Genomic DNA, 23,931 nt, shown 5'->3' on the forward strand with positions numbered 1-23,931 from the left:
ATACGATCGCAAATATTTACTAACTGTTTTGAATGTTATTTTTCTCCTACTTATTGCGTTGTATTACAACAGCCTTAATTTAAATTCATATGTAATGTAAGAAAAAAAACGACGCATCACGAAGATATTAACAGAATGGGACGTAAATCGGTAGGTGTGATTGGATTTTCAAAGGAACTGGATGATTGATTCAAGAGAGAGAGAGTTTCACAAATTAAGCAAGTCAATAATCCGTTGGTCCACCTCTAGCTCTTATACAAGCAGTTGCTCGGCTTGGCATTAATTGATAGAGTTGTTGGTTGTTCTCAGAGAAATTGTATCAAAATCTGTCCAATTGGCATTTTAGACTATTGGAATCCCAATCTCGTTCCAGGTCCTTGCTCATAATGCTTCAAATGTTCTCATTTCCGGAGAGATCAGGCGACGTTGCTGGCCAAGGTAGGGTTTGGCCAGCACGAAGACAAGCAGTAGAAACCCTCGCTTTGTTCTTGTGGTTATTATCTCGCTGAAATGTATGCCAAGGTTGACTTGCCATGTAAGGCAACAAATCAGGGCGTAGAATATCGTCGACGTACCACTGTGTCGTAAGAATGCCATCGATGACAACCAAAGACGACCTGCTTTGTACAAAAATGGCACCCCCGACAATCAGTGAGGCCATATAGCGGGCGACAGACAGGTTGGTATCCCACTGCTGTTCAGGTCTTCTACAGACACGTCTTCACTGGCCATCGGGTCTCAGTTCGAAGCAGGACACATCACTGAACGACGATTCTACGCCAGTCAATGAGATTCCAAGCCGAAGACGTGTCTGGAGGAGCCCAGGACAGCAGTGGGATACCAACGTGACTATCGCCCACCAAACTGCCCGACAACGAGGCGAGATGATATGGGATACGATTTCTTTTCATAGCAGCACTCTTTTCGTTGTCTTCCGCGGTACCCTTAGAGCACAGTTGTATATAGACGATATTCTACGTCCCGTTTTGTTAACCTTTATGGGAAGCCAACCAGGGCTTACATTTCAGCAAGATACTGCCCGTCCGCACACTGCGAGAACTTAACAATCACTACCTTGGCCAGCAAGGAAGGTCACCGGATCTCTCCCCAATTGAGGACGTTTGGAGCGTTATGGGCAGGGCCCTCGAATCAGCTCGGGATTTTGAGGATCCAACGCGCCAAGTGGGCAGAATTTGGCACCATGTCCATCAAGAGAACATCCAACAGTTCTGTCAATCAAAGTCAAGCGAAAATAACTGCTTGCATAAGGGCCAGAGGTGGACCAAAGGGTTATTAACTAGCCCAATTTCTGAATCTCTTTCTCTTTAATATGGTTCAAATGGTTCTGAGAACTATGGGACTTAACATCTGAGGTCATCAGTGCCCTAGAACTTACAGCTACTTAAACCTAACTAACCTAGGGCATCACATACATCCATGCCCGAGGCAGAATTCGAACCTGCGACCGTAGCGGTCGCGCGGTTCCAGACTGAAGCGCCTAGAACAGCTCGGTCATAGCGGCCGGCCTCTCTTGTATAAATCATCCAATTTTTCTGAAATTGCAATCATTTGTTTTTCCGTACATATACGTCACATCTACCGATATCCGCCCGACTCGGATAACTCCTTCGTGAGACGTCGTTGTTTTGTCTGAGAGTCTATGTCCCGCATTTGAAGACGATTGAAGATGATCGTCTCCATAATGCACTCTCACAGATCCATGTTACTTCCGTCTGAAATGCATACAATAGCAGCTAATCGGTATGAGGGACACGCGTCCATGAGTTGTATGCACTGGAAGATAAAGAAAACTTTCCCCCTATCAAGGCCCCTCACACTCCAACGCCAAATATATCTTCCCCTGCACTCAGATTCGCCCCTCAGGTGACCGGCCAACTTTTCAGGTGCCTACTACATTTCCTCCAGTATATTTTTGATTTGTATTTTGGCTTTCTTGTCAATACTTGCACCTATTCAAATGTAAATAATCCGTACTGGGTCTTCTAAATGTGCTGTATTTCACTGTCATGTGAAAGAGTATTCTCATCACAGTGCAACTGAAATTAGTTTGTACCTGACTGTCGATGAAACGGACGCACTGCGTTGCCACCTTCAGCGGCGCAAGGACAGCTGAAACAGAGGGCATGTCGGGGAGCTGGCAACTATGCCGGGTTCGTGTGCTGGAGTGCAAGATGATTGGCCCAGTCAGATACAAACAACACGCGCTCTTAAATGCCAAATGTAATATAATTTTAAATGCGATATAGTTGCTTTTAACATCTACAAAGGTTGGGTAAACTCCTCTGTTCGTAGTGAGCGATTTCCTTGTTGTTAAATACATCGAGAGAATTTTAATTAAAACCTCGACCTCACAGGTCTTTGTAATTTGAAGGGCGCTCGCAAACTGCACTTTTGTAATTGTTGGCCCGCTTTCTTATTGATAGTTTTATTCTAGACACGTGGAAAGCTGGCCGGCCTCCACAAATTACTGATCGCTACACGTCGGTACCATTCCGAACACTTTGTGTTGATTGTGGTATATTTGAGAATGCTGCTAACCTTAGGAGTCTAACAGTAATGACACTACAGATGCGTGGAGAAGTTTGCTTGATTTTACTGCGTGTAGGAGTGACTTTGACTAATAATAGTATATGTCCTTATAATGTTTGATAATTGATTTATACACTAGTTTCCTTCTACTCTCCACTATTCACTGCATTGTATTAAAAATTTTAATTAATTTAACGTTCTTCCCTACAAATAAGTACCACGTTTGAAGATGACCGCCCCTGTAATCTGCATTCACGGATCCATGTTCCATCGGTGTCAAAATTTACACAATAGCAGATGATCGGTACGAGTCGCACACGACCATGTGTAGTCAATAACGGGAGACGAACAGTAAGACATTAGCCCTCTGCCCATGAATCAGGCTGCCAACTTAACACACGGCCGAATTCACAGTTAAAATTAAGCACATCTTAAGATACTACTGTATTTGTGTGTGTTTTTGTTTGTTACTAAGCAGCAAACTACACTTTTAAGAAACTCTTAACGTTAGTTGACGTTTCTGGATCCGGCTGTTAGCTACTAGATGCAGTTATTATAAAATACTCCTGAGAACCGCGGACCGTACGAATACTTAATTTGTGCCCCATGCGGCACACGGATCGCAATTTGATGACCTCTGCTGCATTTCTGCAAAGTCAAAGCAAATAACTCAAATCAACTCATACTTATTATCTTTCATAATTATAGAGTTTAGTCGCTGTTTCGAAAAAGTTATAAGACAATTCCTCGCTGTCAGTTTCGTAACAATCTAGCGGACAAGTCAGACGAAATGTAGTTGGTTTCGTTTGTAAACTGTAACGATTTTCCGCCGGTGACAGAGACTGTTATGATCCTGTCAGCGCAATGAGTACATTGCTCTAGCCAGTTGCTTGACAGTTACTGTGAGAGAAACTGAGGTGATTTAGTGTTCTGTTGTGTTCCTGTTCACGACAGAAGCACAATATCAGCATCCTACTGTTAAGTTCGGACCTCAAACGCCTTGCATTTGTTTATTTATATTCAATTTCATCTTACTGGATAGTGAGATGCATATTGATACTAGGCTTTTATTTGAGCATAACAGATAACGAACTGTTGAAAGCTGACATCCCACCGTGGTCACTGGGTAAAAGCAAAAGCCGGTTGGAAATATGTGAACACTGTGTACAGTATCATTTTCGAGACTTCCAGAGATTTGAAATGTGTATCAACAAATACATACGAAAACAGAGTGTAGCTGTGAAACGCAGTAGACCTGCTGCTAAACATCTGATATTGTAGAATTATTCCAAGTTACCACCATAAGTATTTATTTGTTCGTCATATGTAGTTTCATAACCCTTTCTAATATTTCTCTCAAGTGCTCGTGATGAAGACATGAACGAACTGAAACGAAATTAGAACTATATTAATACCTTCAGCTGTTGACAGGCGTTCATATATATCAACGGGGGCAGGTGGAAATGTGCGCCCCGACGGGACTCGAAGCCGGGATCTCCTGCTTACATGGCAGACGCTCTAGTCATCTGAGCCACAGAGTTCACAGAGGATAGTGTGACTACAGGGACTATCTCGCGCACGCCTCTCGTGAGACCCACATTCCCACCTTATATGTCCACACACTACATTCGTAGTGTCCCACCCCAACACACTCATTACTCGTGGAAGACATTCTTTCCAAGTCCGCACAGAAGAAAAAGGTCATGGCCGGTATTTCCTGCTTCAGTGTTCCGAAAGAACAGACACCGTATCGATATAAGTATATGAACGAATTGATTCCTATCGTATATTTTCGGACTGCTGTATAAGCGATTCTGCTTTGCTTGCAATATTTCAACATTTAAAGTAATTTTTTTTTTCTTAAGGTGCTCCGACCTGTAGTCTTAGGTGTGCCACTGCAATTTTCAATTTCCAAATCACATCCACATACGCACTGTAAAAGCCAAAATATAGCGTATACTGGAAGGTACCTTGGATCATTGGAGTGCTGGGTGAAGGCTGTGTGCTTCTGTATGGTCCCTGGTTTCTCCTGCTTTCACTTCCATTACGTGAAATGTACGTTCACTACAGTAAATCGCTCTGTAGTCCGTCGGAAATGTCAGTTCCCTAAAATTAAGTCTTTAGTTTTCTCTACTGCCGCCATTTAGAAATCCTGTGGTAGCGTCTGATGTCTTTACTTTGCGTGAAACATTTCAAACCAATTAAGGATAGTTCAGCGACAGAAAACGAGTGTGTGCTTCCACACGATTACGAAAAAGAGACCTGCATACCTCTGGACTGCTTCAGCGTTTTCCTAAACTGACAGAAACTGGTGCGTGTCTCACCTCAGACAGCACAACGACCCTGAGCTGGGATTCAGTCAGCCTCTCCCCGGCTGTCGTCTAGCTGGACAACTACGGTGCAATCTGAGATGGACGGGTGCAGAGTTCTATGCAGGAGCACAATGGACCTGCGTCATGCGTCCGCCAAGACAGGTTCCGGCGTTAGACAAAGAGATCTGCTTACAAAGTGGAGGAACGCTGTTGCCAGCCAGTGGACCACTTTGTTCAGCATCCAGTCAAGAGATGAGGCGGCACTCCATCACTGGTGGTTGCAGAGTTTTTTCGCCCTGGAAATGTCTCGCACAATTAGATTACTCAGCTCTACATCCATAAAAATGTCATTCTTTCAGAGACCTGCATTTGTATCATTTTGATTGTCACATACAAATATGTTTTGTTCTCAATGTGCATGATTTGTGGTGGGCACATATAACATAGACATCTTTATGGCGGAACAGGGTAGCTGGCTATGACCCAGGTATGCTACTGCTGGCTTAGTAGCCATCAATCACAATCACACATTAAATTCTTGTGGTAAGTCTAAAAAAAGATGTACGCTGGCGGGGAAAAAATTGCAACACCAAAAAATAATTAACGTAGCGTAATGAAATTTCAGGAATATATTTGTCTAGGTGACATATTTAAGTAATTAACAATGCAATATCAGAGGTTAATGTAAGCGCGGGATTAGCCGTTGCACATGTGAACTGCTGGTACATTGATAACTGGTGTAACCGCCAGGATGTTGAATGCAAGCATGCAAACGTACATTAAGTGCATTGTACAGGTGACGAATGTCAGTTTGTGGTATGGAGTTCCAGGCCTGCTGCACTTGGTCGATCAATACAGGAACGGTTAATGCTGTTTATGAATGACGATAGAGTTTTTGCCCAATGATGTCCTATATGTACTCGATAGGGACAGATCAGGTGATCGAGCAGGCCAAGGCAACATGTCGACACTCTGTAGAACATGTTGGGCTTCAACAGCAGTACGTGTGCGAGCGTTATTCTATTGAAAACACCCCCTGGAATGGCGTTCATGAATGGCAGCACTACAGGTCCAATCGACAGATTGACATACAAATCATATTTGCAGTCATGGTGGGTGGGATCACTCCTCCTCTCATACGAAATCGCACGCCAGACCATAACTCCAGTTTTAGACCCAGTGAGTTTAGGTGGGATACAGGCCCTCAACTGACCTCCTTATAACCAACACACGACCATCACTGGCACCGAGGCAGAACCAGCTTTCATCAGAAAACATAACAGACCTCCACTCTGCCGTCCATGAGCTCTCGCTTGACATAATAAAGTCGCAAATGGTACTGGTTTGAGGTCATTGGGATGCATGCTAAAGTGTGTCTGGCACGGAGCAGCCCTTGAAGTAACCGATTCGTAACATTTCGTTGTATCCGTTTGGTACCAACTACTGCTCAGATTGCTGCTGTAGGTGTAATACAGTGCACCAGAGCCCTACGCCCAACACGATGATATTCCCTCTCGGTAGAGCCACGTGGCAGTGTGGAGACCGGACTTCTTGCGACTGTACGTTCTCATGACCACCAGTGCCAACACCCAGCTTCTCGTAGCCCTATTACACGACCTCGTTCAGAGAGTTACACTACTGGCCATTAAAATTGCTACACCAAGAAGAAATGCAGATGATAAACGGGTATTCATTGGACAAATATATTATACTAGAACTGACATGTGCTTACATTTTCACGCAGTTTGGGTGCATACATCCTGAGAAATCAGTACTCAGAACATCCTCCTCTGGCCATAATAACGGCCTTGATACGCCTTGGCATTGAGTCAGAGCTTGGATGGTGTGTACACGATACCGCAGTTCATCAAGAGTAGTGACTGGCGTATTGTGACGAGCCAGTTGCTCGGCCACCATTGACCAGACGTTTTCATTTGGTGAGAGATCTGGAGAATGTACTGGCCAGGGCAGCAGTCGAACATTTTCTGTATCCAGAAAGGCCCCTACAGGACCTACAACACGCAGTCGTGCATTATCCTGCTGAAATGTAGGGTTTCGCAGGAATCGAATGAAGGGTAGAGCCACGGGTCGTAACACATCTGAAATGTAATGTCCGCTGTTCAAAGTGCCAGTCAATGCGAACAAGAGGTGACCGAGACGTGTAACCATTGGCACCCTATACCATACACCATACACCATACACCAGTATGGCGATGACGAATACACGCTTCCAATGGGCGTTCACCGCGATGTCGCTAAACACGGATGCGACCATCATGATGCTGTAAACAGAACCTGGATTCATCCGACAAAAATGACGTTTTGCCATTTGTGCACCCAGGTTCGTCGTCGAGTACACCAGTGCAGGCGCTCCTGTCTGTGGTGCAGCGTCAAGTGTAACGGCAGCCATGGTCTCCGAGCTGATAGTCCATGCTGCTGCAAACGTCGTGGATCTGTTCGTGCAGCTGGTTGTTGTCTTGCAACATCCCCATCTGTGGACTTAGGGATCGAGACGTGGCTGCACGATCCGTTACAGCCATGCGGATAAGATGCCTGTCATCTCGACCGATAGTGCTACGAGGCCGTTGGGACCCAGCACAGCGTTCCATATTTCCCTTCTGAACCCACCGATTCCATATTCTGCTAACAGTCATTGGATCTCGACCAATGTGAGCAGCAGTGACGTGATACAATAAACCGCAGCCTCGATACGCTACAATCCGACATTTATCAAAGTGGGAAACGTGATGGTATGCATTTCTCCTCCTTACACGAGGCGTCACAACATCGTTTCAGCAGGCAACGCCGGTCAACTGCTGTTTGTGTACGAGAAATCGGTTGGAAACTTTCCTCGTGTCAGCACGTTGTAGGTGTTGCCTCCGGCGCCAACTTTGTGTGAATGCTCTGAAAAGCTAATCATTTGCGTATCATAGCATCTTCTTTCTGTCGGTTAAATTTCTTGTCTGTAGCACGTCAGCTTCATGGTGCAGCAATTTTAATGGCCAGTAGTTTACCAGTTGATATTGGCGTCTTTGTCACCTCAAAGGCATTCTCGACTAACATGAAGTCACTACTTCCAATCTCAAAGGTGAATAACACTCACGTCCGTTACAGAACGTATTTACAGCGAAACCTGATTAGCATCCTTATAGTGGCGCTACTTATGCGACATGCGTTAAATCTGAGTATACACCATCTTTCCGATGTAGAAACACGACTGCAAACTTTCTTTCATGTGACACAACCACTTCTTGGTGTTTCGATTTTTTTTTCATCATTGTATATCACCTTTTTTTGCCATCTGCGCATGTTCCTGTAACGCAGTGTTTTTCAAGGTTTCTGAATAAGCTACCTCTTTCCAAGTACAGAAATTCTTGGAACCTCCAGAACCGTTATAAAACTATGTCAGTGTTTTCAGAGGCAAAGTATTGAATTTTCTTTCTATTGGTAACGTACTGATAGAGAAATCAAGTGCACTGGATAAGGCAGTCGCAGCCTTCTGCGGGCAGAGTATATTCTTTGCCGCAGTGGAGGCGTGGGGGCGAGAAGGGGTCAGCAGTCACGTAGGCGCGCGTTTGCGGCCGCTTCAATCAGGTGTCGGGGTCCGCAGCCAGCGAATACGAACGTGATTATTGTGTCTTTACACTTGGCTCAAAGCTAGCATAAAATGGAGAAATTTTTCAAAAGAACTGCGGACCTACGCAGATCTCCGAGGCTGGTACGAGTGGCAGTGGCAGGGCAGTCAGTGGTGGAAGCGAATTAAAAAAGAGAAAGAGGAGGCGGCGGGAGAGAGGGACTTCTCAGCGACAGTTCTTATGTATGGTTCTATTGTCATGAATAAAGCTCAACGAAAATTGTATGAAACCAGCAAACCTTATGCGTCACCTCTCAACTAAACGCTCCAAGAATGCTGATAAATCGTTGGATTTCTTCGGAAGGAAACTGAAAACTAGTAGAAAAGTACTATGTCTCAGGTAATAAAATAGTATTGTTATTTGTTGATTAATATTATGTTATGAATTGTTTATTTGTTTTCCTGATTTAACATATTTTTATCTTATTTTAGGTGTCCAGTGTGTAATGGTACTTAAATTATGTAACCATTACGGCACCTCACCTCAACCTCTCGATACCAGCATTACTCTACTGTGTTTCTGTAAAATAGTTAACGTATTTCTGTGACAACATTCAGATTTGATTTCACTGATGTAGAGGTACTTCGATACATCGATTTGTATATATTGCAATGATATTATTCTTATGTGTGTACTTTTTTTGTCACTATGATCTTTGACGTACTCGGAAATCTGATTTTTGGGCGCGTAAGCGGTTATTAGAGAGTCAAGCTTTGGTCGTCATGCTAAAAAGACGCAAGTTGTAGTCAGTTTATCAAATGTGAACTTTAACAGTGAGGAAGATATTTTCAAGTATGTTTTATATTGTGAAGTGATGTTTTGGAACGAGTTACGTGATATTGCAACAAAAGTAATAAAAAAGAAGTGTAACTTAAATTCGGAGTGCTGATTACTTTTTTACATCACCATTTTCCTAAGTTTAATCTTCAAGAATGGTTTATGAAACACATCCATAAAACTTCTTGAATATCGCAGAATAACAACTAGGCCTCTTTGCATCCGAGCTTGGAATCATCACTACCTAGATTTGCGACGATTGAGCCATGAGTTCACAACGAGAGCAGCGTGGGAAACACGAAAAGATGAGTGCCTGATTTATCCATCATTTGAAGAAATGACTTTATTAACTGTGCTCTAATGACACCTACCACATAATATTACTTTGTTGTTGTCCGAAAATGCAATATTTAGCAGCGTGAGCAACACTACAATCATAATTAATTTTTGACGTTTGTTGTGGTAGGGTTATTAGAAGTGTCAACGAGAAAGTGTTACTAGCTAACTATTGAGTCACATACCGAGTGGCTATAGAAGGGAAGCCGCATACAGATGCTGAAATCTTAGTTTCCCAGCAGCTCTGGATACGTTTGAAATTATGTTAGGTAAATACGAGTAGTAACCACACAAGCTAAGAAGCATCCCACTTTCTGGTAGTACCACTGAAAGCGTAATAATCGATATGGCCGGTGACATTCGAGAAGATTAGTCGAATAATCAAAGAAGAGACCATATTTTTCTTTGCAGTTTGATGAATCTACTGATGTTTCAGATTATCTGCAATTTATTGTATTTGGGATCCTTGAAGCAGATGAAAGCATCAGGGAAGACATACTACTTTGCAAAGCACTCCTATCAATCACTACTTGTCAGTGGTTATACTACATGTTTTTCGAAGGCCCTCCCAACTGCAAGATTGATTGGGCAAAATGTATTCCCATTTTTGTTGTTGGTGTTTAATCTATGTCTAGCAATAAAAGTGAACTCGTTGCGAAATTAAAAACAGTAACGCTAAATGTTTCACTGACACACTGCTTTCTTCATTGACAAACTCTGCAGTCACGGTTTTACCTTCGAAATTAAATGATATGCTTAAAGGTGTGTTCAAATTTGTGAGCTCTGTTAAACCTAGAGAGCTGAAACCTCGACTATTTAGAATCACTTATGAAGACATAGCCTTGCTCCATGAAAGTCTCCTTTATCACACAGAGGCTAGGTGCCTTTCCAAAAAAAAATGGTATTGCCACGAAAAGCTGAATTATTAATGTTCCTACAAGATCCTAAATCAGGACAGCAAGAGCCTCCAATGTAGGGAGGAAAGCATTATAACGGCCAAAGACAAAATCAAAGGATTTCTCCTAAAACTTCGTTTGCGGTCAACGCCTTTACAAAACATGATTTTTCAGTCTTTCACTTGTGCTCAGAAGATTGACCAAGAAATTTCAATGAAATAGTCGGTGGTAGTAAGTTCTCACATTCCTTGCGTGATACAGAGCTTGCACAATTTGGAAGGGAAAGTATTCATCTTTACTGCGATGTATTTATTGTAAAACAATCTACGTTCTGCTTAATTCAGAATTAATGTTAAATAAGGATTTTAAGGTTGAATAAAAAGTACGCTGTTTTCGTTCTACTGATTTTTGTTTATTCCGAACTAGTTTTTGGCTTATTATGCCATCTTCAGGAAACAACTGACTAGCGTCTGAAAGAGGCATTGGTTCTTAAGTAACCAAACATCTTAGGTGAAGATACAGTCACTTGCATAAAGTGTTCTGCATCACACTTGTTTCTTGATGTTGAAATTACACTTTACACGACGGCCAATGAGAAGCACAATAAATAATTAAACCACACAATATTAAAGGTTAAATGATCTTTTTGAGATACTTGTAAACTTAGTACTCTTTCTTGTGCAATAAACGTATTTTTAAAATTGTAAACTAAACTATAGGCAATAGACAGTATTCTACACAATAATTAGAATACATAATCTTACATTATTACAGGTTTAGAACTATCTAGCTGGGCGCTGGTAACTTACATTGAGAAACAAACATGATTTACATTGTAAATAACATTTGTATGCAAGGGGCAATATTGAACATAATCCATGGTTAAAATATACAATATCAAAGTATTAAAAGTTAAATTGTTGAAGTTTTTCTGGTAAGGAATACGAGAGAGCGTTGTGTTTTGTGTAGCAGAATGTGTCATTGTGACGGTTTGTGGGTATGTGGTTGGTTGATAGCATCATGTGAAGCTTGAAAGTGGAGATGTGCTCAGCTGTAATTGATCATCTAGAACCAGCTGGGGATTTTGAACAAATTGTCTGTTCACCTCAAGTGCTTCTAATAGGCTTAGTGTTCTTCGTTTGTCTGTCATATGTAATATTTCTGTGTAGATTTAGTATTTGTTTCCTTCCTTCGGCAGGTTTTCGGCACAGAACAAGTCTGACTTATATATTCTCCAGCTACGTTTGTGTCCAGTCAGCCTCGATGTTATGACCTTGCCTTTCTGACCAATCTACAGTTTTTGAAACTACAAATACATGTAGTTGCAAAATTTACAGAAACCTCACCACGACAGACACAGTCACATGTTCACAACGCCCAGTATCACACAAATATTCTGCCTCCAATTCCATAGTCCATCGTCTTTTGTCTTTACCAACGTCAAAACAGAATTTTGAAACAGAATTAAACACCATTGAATGTACTGCATCAGACAATGGCTAAACCTCTGAATTAACTGACAAAATTTTGAACAAAATTACATAGAAGAAAAATTAGCCAGAACCCTCAAATCCCGAAATTACTAAACTTCATTTAATGTAAGATCCACTACAGCCCATATCCTATTCAACAGCAGGGACAAAACACATTTATTAAGTAACAGTGGTGTTTACAAAATAACTGGCAATGATTGCAACAAACTATATATCGGTCAGACAGGCAAGGCCATAACATCAAAGATGACTGAACACAAATGCAGCTGGAGTTTGCATAAGTAAGACTCGACCTTTACCGAACATGTGCTGAACGAAGGACACAAATTCCAAATCGACACAAAAATATTACATATAGCCAACAAAGGGAGAAAACTAAGTGTGTTAGAAGCACTCGCGGTAAACAAACATTTGTCTCAAAATCCCCATCTGGTTCCAAGAGATCAATTACAGCTGAGCACACCCCATTTTTAAGCTTCACATGATGCTATCCACCAACCACATACCCACAAACCACCACAATGACACATACTGCTGCACCAAACATTTACCATGTTCAATGTTGCCCAATGCATACAAATGTTATTTGCTATGTAAAACATGTTTATTCCTCAATATAAGTTACTAGTGCCCAGTTAGATAGTTCTCAACCCATGCCACAACCTCACAAACTATGGCATCATAATAATATAACCTGTAATAATGTAAGATTATGTATTCTAATTATTGCGTATAATAGTGACCATTACCTAATGTATAGTTTACAACGTTAAAACATATGTTTATTGCACTATAAAGAGTACTAAGTTGAACATTATGTCAAAAATAACATGTAACCTGTAATATTGTGTAGTTTAATTATTTATTGTACTTCATATCGAATTCCTGTGTGACGGTCTGGACAGATTTCTGCGTATTACACATGATGACCATCCTCAACTGTCGGTAGTCTCTGTCAATGAACAGACGATGTCGGCCTGTACGCTTTTGTTCAAATGTTCAAATGTGTGTGACGTCCTAAGGGACCAAACTGCTGAGGTCATCGGTCCCTAGACTTACACATTACTTAAACTGACTTATGCTAAGAACAACACACACACCCATGCCCAAGGGTGGTCTCGAACCTCCTGTGGGAGGGGCCGCGCAATCCTTGACATGGCGCCTCAAACTGCGCGGCCACTCCGCGCAGCTACGCTTTTGTGCTGTACGTGTCCCTTCACGTTTCCACTTCACTGTCAGATCGGAAACTTGGACCTAGTGATGTTAGGAGTGTGAAAATCTCGCGTACCGACGTATGACACAAGTGACACCCAATCACCTAGTCACGTTCGAAGTCCGTGAGTTCCGCGGAGGGCCCCATTCTGCTCTCTCACGATGTGTAATAACTACTGAGGTCTCTGATATGGAGTATCTGGCAGTAGGTGGCAGCACAATACGCCTAATACGAAAAACGTATGTTTTGGGGGTGTCAGGATACTTTTGATCACATAGTGTATTTCCCTCAAAGGTATACGTGGCAGTTCGTGAGTTGTGCGTACGTCATTGATGGTAACCGTTATTTCGTGGCTGTTCAGACCTGTGATCTGGCGCTCTCATTTCAATTATCTGAGCACCCTGCCTCTTCTGGTTGTGATGGTCTGGACAGATTTCTGCGTATTACACATGATGACCATCCTCACCTGTCGGTGGTCTCTGTCAATGAACAGACGATGTCGGCCTCAAAGTTTTCATTTCTTCTATCCCAAATTTATATTTATTTCCCTTTACTAACTGTACAATCTACTATCATGGTCAAATGTGTTTGACGACCTGAATTTCGTTGCGACTGATTCCGCACAGCCCACATAGCTGCGTTGCAGGTCCTCTAATCTCCTTTTGGTACAGTCGTTTGATTATACACAATGATCACCACAAATGACCACTAAAGAACACTGCTCTACATTGCAATAATTCCTCATGTAAACAAATACCATGATACTAGAAATATCAGGACACACCTTGTTATAAATTAGATAGTTCCTAACGCTTGCAAAACCCAAATTTATTACAGTCAGTGATATTTCTGAATTGGTACGATTCTCATTAGTATCTGAAACAGCTAATGCCTGTAACTCTACCACATAAATCTTTCCATAATCCTCACTCAAAACTATATTAATTTGCGAATAAGAGAGTTTTCAAGAATATCTGAATAAAAATTCAATGATAATTCGAAGTATTCTTGCTCTTAATAGGTTTTCCGAACACCTATTAACCGTCATTTGCGTGGCGAGTGGTTTTGGATAAGTCCGTTAATGAAGTAATCAGTTATAAAAACCGTGATTGACAGCATCAAGCAATCTACCATCACCATCAACAACGTATCCCTAGTGATTTCATTGTATTAATGCTGGCATGTGGGTCTACGAGCTGTTTAAAAGTCATCTATCACCCTTATTAAAAACACAACATGTCATTAAAAAGCTGAGTCATTCATGACCAATATATGTGATATTTAAATGAGATAAGGAACTGTTTTGTTCTGGATATGGAATCAAATCCAGCACCTATAGGCAATGCAACTAAGCAAAGCTATTGTACTAAACCGAGACTCGAACACAGGACTGACTTTCATTCCTGAATACGTCTAAAGAGACGTTGTATATCTCATTTTAACTAGTATCTGCTAGTAAATCTGAACTTGAAATTGCATACGGAAAATCTTTGTTATGTACTAGAACTCCTAACCACGAGAAAAGTTAAATATGGTTTGATTGCCACGTAACAAACATGAAGTGACGTGACGTAAAGTTTTGTGCTGGCCAGGGATCCGAACTCAGCACCTAATCGGATTGTTAACTGAACACAATGAGATGTCAGACATCGAATTTTCTCGGCAGCATCGAGATGTTTGAAACTGAAATGACGAGATAAATGATCAATTTCCGCCTCCCGTGGCTTCGAGCCCAGCACCTATCGTTGTTGTTTTCTAGCAAAGAATGGACGTTAAATTTAGGTTTATTTTACCAGCACCGAGACGTGCACACATTTGAACGAGAACTAACGTGACAAAGAGTTCAGTGTAAAGAATTTTTCACACTGCTAGATAAACAAAATTTCTTGGTTTCAACCCTTGAAGTATACTGAATGTCCAAAACCAGTAAAAGGGCATGCAGAATGTTGTAAAGGTCCAATAACGCCGTCAAGGTAGCTCTTGAGCACATTCAGTTGCCTCCAGATATTATTGATACGCTCTTTAACTAAAACTCCAGAAAGATAAATAGGCATGCCAACTAGTACCCTCACAGCCTATTAGTCTCTTTTGGAGACTTACTTTCGAAGCTTGAGGTCATGGTCACGAGCATCGACGAGGTATGGCGTATACGTACATGGTTCCACTCCTGCAATGTGCGGAGACTATCCAGACGCTGCACATTATTGATGCCAAAATTCCACGATGTATTAACGGTGGTGCATACTGATAGAGCTTAGCTGCTATTCAGTTCAAAATAAGTAATGACTGTAAATTATACTACTCAATACAGCCTGCTTAGAGACAACAAGTATGGTTTGTCAAATAAATAATGATTTATTTACGTACTTCACGTGATAAATAATAATTTTGCTTTGTGACTGACACAATTAAGCATTGCTCACACGGGAGCTAAGTCTTTTACTGCTGTTTTCAATATAAAACACAAGCTGAAATTCAAAGGACATCTATTGAAGTTAATAATGATCAGCTGAATTATTGAATTACTACTATAATACCATTATTGCTGTTGTTATTTATTCATACTTAGAAACTTCACTATTTTTTACAGTGAGTTTGAAAGACGAAAACACTGGATGCTCGCCGCACGTAACATTTTCATTTACCTTCGCCGTTCACTTAATTTTCAGAAAAGGACACCCACCTGGCAAGCCCGTAACAAGGCGCCGGTACTCTGGGTGTAAATCTACAGCCATTTCTAGTTATTTACCACAGTGAAGTCAAAGCAATTCACCTCAGAGCATGTTATCCAACTAAAGAATGAGTTTAACGGGCTACACCTACCAGAAAACCGCGAATGCGTGGTCCTGATTAGCCCAGAATGGTTTTCTGTTACTTCATCTGTTGGCTCCACTGAAACAAGTGAAAATAGCAGAAAATGTTTCATGACACTGGAATTCTGATGAAATTCTAGTATGAAAAGGTTGCAATAATGAGAACTTCTTACTTTTGGAGGGAAAATCCAAAATCCCAGAGTTATTGGCTAATATTTAATCGTTTGACTGAAAACTATTCATAACTCTTCTGGCAACTATGTTTCAGACTGTTATGTGAGTAACCATAGTTGACTGCTTCGGAAATACCAAGGTACTTTGTAAAATTTCATCAACGAGCCTATAGGAACCAATTGTGATTCGTAGTTGATAGTGATTTCTCTTAACAACGGAACTAGCTGCGAGACCTTCAGTAAATTAAACGAACTAGGAGCTGAGGGTACGTATATCATCCATTTGCATACAGCCATTAACGATAAGATGCTACATTTGCCGCCTGTCATCAAGTGAGGGTTGCCCGTGACGTCAAGTTACCTATTCTAATATCTTCGGTTAGGGAGTTACTTGAAATTTGTAGAGTACTGCTTTTAGAGGCAAAGTTCGAAGGATATGTAAGTTCCAATAAAACTGTGCCTATAGCGCTGACTGGCGAAAATACATAGATCATAAATACACTACTGGCCATTAAAATTGCTACACCACGAAGATGACGTGCTACAGACGCGAAATTTAATTGACAGGAAGAAGATGCTGTGATATGCAAATGATTAGCTTTTCAGAGCATTCACACAAGGTTGACGCTGGTGGCGAAACCTACAACGTGCTGACATGAGGAAAGTTTCCAACTGATTTCTCATACACACACAGCAGTTGATCGGCGTTGCCTGGGAAACGTTGTTGTGATGCCTCGTTTAAGGAGGAGATATGCGTACCATCACGTTTCCGACTTTGATAAAGGTCGGATTGTAGACTGTCGCGATTGCGGTTTATCGTATCGCGACATTGCTGCTCGCGTTGGTCGAGATCGTGTATGTGTGTAATCTTATGGGACCTAACTGCTAAGGTCATCAAGCACTAAGCTTACACCCTACTTAACCTAAATTATCCTAAGGACAAACACACACACCCATGCCCGAGGGAGGACTCGAACCTCCGCCGGGACCAGCCGCACACTCCATGACTGCAGCGCAGTAGACCGCTCGGCTAATCCCGCGTGGCCGGTCGAGATCCTATGACTGTTAGCAGAATATGGAATCGGCGGGTTCAGGAGGGTAATACGGGACGCCGTGCTGGATCCCAATGGCCTCGTATCACTAGTAGTCGAGATGATAGGAATCTTATCCGCATGGCTGTAACGGACCGTGCAGCCACGTCTCGGTTCCTGAGTCAACTGATGGGGACGTCTGCAAGACAACAACCATCTGCACGAACAGTTCGACGTCGTTTGCGTCAGCATGGACTATCAGCTCGGAGACCGTGGCAGCGGTTACCCTTGACGCTGCATCACAGACGGGAGCGGCTGCGATGGTGTACTCAACGACGAACCTGGGTGCACAAATGTCAAAACGTCATTTTTTCGGATTAACCCAGATTCTGTTTACAGCATCATGATGGTCGCATCCGTGTTTGGCCACATCGCGGTGAACGCCCATTGGAAGCGTGTATTCGTCATCGCCATACTGGTGTATCACCCGGCGTGATGGTATGTGGTGCCATTAGTTACACGTCTCGGTCACCTCTTGTTCGCATTGACGGCACTTTGAACAGTGGACGTTACATTTCAGATGTACTACGACCCGTGACTCTACCCTTCATTCGATCCCTGCGAAACCGTACACTTTAGCAGTATAATGTACGACCGCATGTTGCAGGTCCTGTACGGGCCTTTCTGGATACAGACATTGTTCGACTGCTGCCCTGGCCAGCACATTCTCCAGATCTCCCAACAATTGAAAACGTCTGGTCAATGGTGGCCGAGCAACTGGCTCGTCACAATACGCCAGTCACTACTCTTGATGAACTGTGGTATCGTGTCGAAGCTGTACACGCCATACAAGCTCTCTTTGACTCAATGCCCAGGCGTATCAAGGCCATTATTACGGTCAGAGGTTGTTGTTCTGGGTACTGATTTCTCAGGATCTATGCATCCAAACTGTGTGAAAATGTAATCACATGTCAGTTCTAGTATAATATATTTGTCCAATGAATACCCTTTTATCATCTGCATTTCTTCTTGGTGTAGCAATCTTAATGGCCAGTAGTGTATTTCAAAAGTAATCACCATATTTGTTAATGCATTTATTCCACTTTGACACAAGACAGTCAAAAATGTCTGCGATTACCTACAGAACCGTCGTTGCACACAGGTGTTCACCTTTTCGCCAGCAGATAATCGACGCCCCCATTGTCTTTCTTCAGGGCTCCAAAGATATGGAAGTTGCATTGTGAGAGATCAGGACTTTATGGAGGGTGTATACGGGGTTCCCAGCGTAATTTCTGCAGCGTAGTCGAAACAACCTTGGCAACATGTTGGCCCACCCACCTTACAGCTCACATGAACTTCTTAGCTCTGGCCTGTTTTCCGCATTTGTCGACACCTTGCGGCACCGAGCCCGAGCGGGACTCCTTCACCAAAGAAAACGAAGAAAATATTTCTGAATTCCAATCGAGAACAACTGCCGAGATGAGATACATGAAAGTAGATATCCTCAGTATAGCAAAGCAGCTTAAATCACTTAATAAAGGCAAGGCCTTTGGTCCAGATTGTATACTAGTCAGGTTTCTTTCAGAGTAATCGATACAATAGCTCCATATTTAGCAACTAAATACAACCACTCGCTGATAGAAGTATCCGTACCTAAATACTGGAAAATTGCTCAAGTCACACCAATACCCGAAAAGGAAAATAGGAGTAACCCGCTGAATTACAGGCCCATATTATTAACGTCTAGTTACAGTAGGGTTTCGGAACATATACTGTGTTAGAATATTATGAATTAACGCCAAGAAAAGATTCATTAACTCACAGTCAGCACGGACTCAGAAAATATCGTTCTTGTAAAACACAACTAGCTCTTTATGCTCATGAAGTAATGAGTACTATTGACAGGGGATGTCAAATTGATTCAATACTTTTAGGTTTCCAGAAGGCTTTCGAGTTTAAGTATAGTACTTATATTTTATCAAGAAGAATTAAAGTGACATTTAACCCCATAATATTTCCTTCCATAATGTAAGAAGGCAGTTATAAGAGTCGACGGACATGAAAGGGAGGCAGTGGTTGGGAAGTGAGTGAGACAGAGAAGAAGGGATCGGTTGGTAGGACATGTTCTGAGGCATCAAGGGATCACCAATTTAGTATTGGAGGGCAGCGTGGAGGGTAAAAATCGTAGAGGGAGAGCAAAAGATGAATACACTAAGCAGATTCAGAAGGATGTAGATTCCAGTAGGTACTGGGAGATGAAGAAGCTGGCACAGGATAGAGTAGCATGGAGAGCTGCATCAAACCAGTCTCAGGACTGAAGAGCACAACAACAACAACAATGTAAGAAGGTGTGGAAACTAAAAATTATTGTCATTTGGAAAGACCTACTATATGTGTTGGCACTGTGCAGCGCTGGCTGCGAGACAAGTAACTGAAATAAGTACGATACAACTGACGTTAGACTGAAATCTTCCGATTAAATGTGGCGCGAACATAAATATTAGGCTACGTTACAGGTCAGTCTGTTCCCAGAACCTTTATTTTGCATTCACATTCGTGTGTGTGTTTTGGGGCTTATGGGCGAGGTCATCAGTACCCTTCACATTCGTTGGCTCCTAAGACACAACCAAGTTATCACCTTTCGAGCTAACCTAGAGCCCGGGTTGAGTAACAGATCAGTAAACCACACAACCAAATAGACCGATTTAAACCGAAATTCGGTTGTACCACACTCCTTGTAGCGATTAGTGGCGCGCCGGCCGCGGTGGTCTAGCGTTTCTAGGCGCGCAGTCCGGAACCGCGCGACTGCTACGGTCGCAGGTTCGAATCCTGCCTCGGGCATGGATGTGTGTGGTGTCCTTAGGTTAGTTAGGTTTAATTAGTTCTAAGTTCTATGCGACTGATGACCTCAGATGTTAAGTCGCATAGTGCTCAGAGCCATTTGATTAGTGGCGCAATGGGCGACGTACATGTTGCTTGGCGTCTTCCCCTCGGAGCAGTACTGGTGTGCATTCGTCATCGGAATAAAGTGAAATATATCTTTTAAGAGCGATTTTCCTGTTCCCAACGAGCTGCAACGTTTTAATGAATCACAATTTCACAAAAAAATTGGCACTGCGAAGTTGCAAAGAAGAGAACGTTACACCATACACTGTAGAGAAAAAACGTAAGCGGCTGCTTTTATGAAAATATTTTGAAGTCAGCAGTGTCGGTCAGTGTTACATGTTCAACCATCCATCAACTTTATTTATTTTTAAAATTCTGCATTTGTATATAACGGACTTTTGAAGCTTACAGAAGCGCTATTCACTGAACAAACAATTACATGTAACAGACAATTATGGCCAGCAGATTCATAGAGTCGTAAACTAAGCATTATATGGTAAAACCTGAATATTTACTTGAAACACCATACGTTAACACATGCACTACGCGCAGAATCATGTTTGTCCGAATATAGCTTAATGTCTTGTACGTTATGCACTTACTCGTCGTGGAAGTGCAATTGTGGAGTTTCGACTAAGTGAATAAAATACACCGGAACGGAACAGCTCGTGGCAAGGCTCTGGATAGTGTGACCACTGTGGCTTTTGTTATAGGGCTACTACTGCGCGGATAAATGGAAAATGATTTAACAAGTCAATATGACGTTTTCAAGAGTGACCACCGTTCCGTCCGCTGAATATTTAGAATTAGGTTGCTACGCTACAGTAATTTAATCTCCACTATTTACTGGCAAGATGGAAAAACCCACATAAAAGTTGCACTTTTTCCATTTTGCAAATGGGCGTACCATCTGTGATAGTTGTCCCCATATCTACAAAACCGATGCTAAACTCTCGTTGGCGATGCAGTGATGTATTGCCTTTCCCTACAATGTTGTGTGGATTATAATATACTGTGAGAGTAACAATTTTTATCGCCATGTAGCTTTATAATGCCAATGGGGGCGAAATTAGCTAACTGATAAATCATAAAATGCAGTGTTCATTCCAAAATAAAAGCCTACACAGAAAGATGACTTCTTTCAAATAATACCTCATTTATGAGGCTTGCGAATAGGCTGGAGAAAATTGTCTGTTACATAGTGTTGTTTCTTTACTCATTAGTGCCTCTGTAGCTTTTAGATCGGTTAATCTTCAAACATTTATTGTACACAAATGACGTTGATGGAAGGTAGAAAAGACACATCTCCGTATTTTAGCCGTTAGAGCTGGGGCGCTTCCCTTGTGAAGTCTCATGCGCCGAAAACAAAATTTGCTTCCATTGTCCATGAGCATGGCGACAGGTATTGCCAGATCTAAAGCGCAACCAACGACCTAGTTCATTCCGAAGATGTGAGATAAGTCTCAAGGTTAGCCCAGCAATGCAGCTCGTTTCTTTACCCAGTATACAGTCATCCTTGTTCTGTGGACAGAAATATTACCATGCTGATAGAAAAAATGTTCGAATCAAAAGTTATCCATTCCTGGGTGTCTTAACACTGCTCAAAACGTTTTACTGAATTCCCGAATTAATTACATCTTCCAGCGAAACTACACATTAGGTGACAAACGTCATGAGATAGCGATATGCAAATATATACACTCCTGGAAATGGAAAAAAGAACACATTGACACCGGTGTGTCAGACCCACCATACTTGCTCCGGACACTGCGAGAGGGCTGTACAAGCAATGATCACACGCACGGGACAGCGGACACACCAGGAACCGCGGTGTTGGCCGTCGAATGGCGCTAGCTGCACAGCATTTGTGCACCGCCGCCGTCAGTGTCAGCCAGTTTGCCGTGGCATACGGAGCTCCATCGCAGTCTTTAACACTGGTAGCATGCCGCGACAGCGTGGACGTGAACCGTATGTGCAGTTGACGGACTTTGAGCGAGGGCGTATAGTGGGCATGCGGGAGGCCGGGTGGACGTACCGCCGAATTGCTCAACACGTGGGGCGTGAGGTCTCCACAGTACATCGATGTTGTCGCCAGTGGTCGTCGGAAGGTGCACGTGCCCGTCGACCTCGGACCGGACCGCAGCGACGCACGGATGCACGCCAAGAGCGTGGGATCCTACGCAGTGCCGTAGGGGACCGCACCGCCACTTCCCAGCAAATTAGGGACACTGTTGCTTCTGGGGTATCGGCGAGGACCATTCGCAACCGTCTCCATGAAGCTGGGCTACGGTCCCGCACACCGTTAGGCCGTCTTCCGCTCACGCCCCAACATCGTGCAGCCCGCCTCCAGTGGTGTCGCGACAGGCGTGAATGGTGGGACGAATGGAGACGTGTCGTCTTCAGCGATGAGAGTCGCGTCTGCCTTGGTGCCAATGATGGTCGTATGCGTGTTTGGCGCCGTGCAGGTGAGCGCCACAATCAGGACTGTATACGACCGAGGCACACAGGGCCAACACCCGGCATCATGGTGTGGGGAGCGATCTCCTACACTGGCCGTACACCTCTGGTGATCGTCGAGGGGACACTGAATAGTGCACGGTACATCCAAACCGTAATCGAACCCATCGTTCTACCATTCCTAGCCCGGCAAGGGAACTTGCTGTTCCAACAGGACAATGCACGTCCGCATGTATCCCGTGCCACCCAACGTGCTCTAGAAGGTGTAAGATCTCCGGATCTCCGGATCTCCGGATCTGTCCCCCATTGAGCATGTTTGGGACTGGATGAAGCGTCATCTCACATGGTCTGCACGTCCAGCACGAACGCTGGTCCAACTGAGGCGCCAGGTGGAAATGGCAAGGCAAGCCGTTCCACAGGACTACATCCAGCATCTCTACGATCGTCTCCATGGGAGAATAGCAGCCTGCATTGCTGCGAAAGGTGGATATACACTGTACTAGTGCCGACATTGTGCATGCTCTGTTGCCTGTGTCTATGTGCCTGTGGTTCTGTCAGTGTGATCATGTGATGTATCTGACCCCAGGAATGTGTCAATAAAGTTTCTCCTTCCTGGGACAATGAATTCATGGTGTTCTTATTTCGGTTTCCAGGAGTGTAGCTCTGAGCACTATGGGACTAAATATCTGAGGTCATCAGTCCCCTAGAATTCAGAACTACTTAAACCTAACTAACCTAAGGACATCACACACAGCCATGCGCGAGGCAAGATTCGAACCTGCGACCGTAGCAGTCGCGCGGTTCCAGACTGAAGCGCCTAGAACCGCTCGACCACCGCGGCCGGCTGCGGCGTTTGTGTAGAGTTGTTAGTTCTAATAGACAAGCAACACTGCATGAAGTAATTGCAGACATAAATGTTGGATCTACGACGAACGTATCCGTTAGGACAGTACTTCGGAATTTGGCGTTAATAGGCTATTCCAGAAGACGACGACGCAAGTGTCATTGCTAACAGCACAACGTCGCATACAGTGCCTCTCCTGGGCTAGTGATCATATCGATTCGACCCTAGACGACTGGAAAACCGTGGCCTAGTCAGATGAGTGCCGATTTCAGTTGATATGAGCTGATGATAGAGGTCGAGTATGGCTCAGAGTCCACGAAGCCACGGATCCAAGTTGTCAATAAGGCAGTGTGCAAGCTGGTCGTGGCTCCACAATGGTGTGGGCTGTGTTTATACGAATGGACTGGATCGTCTGGTCCAATTGAACCGATCATTGACTGGAGATGGTTATGTTCAGCTGCTTTGGGATCAACTGTAGTCGTTCATCGACTTCATGTTCCTAAACAACAATTTAA

This window comes from Schistocerca gregaria, chromosome X (assembly GCF_023897955.1).
Source record: "Schistocerca gregaria isolate iqSchGreg1 chromosome X, iqSchGreg1.2, whole genome shotgun sequence".
Taxonomy (NCBI): Eukaryota; Metazoa; Arthropoda; class Insecta; order Orthoptera; family Acrididae; genus Schistocerca; species Schistocerca gregaria.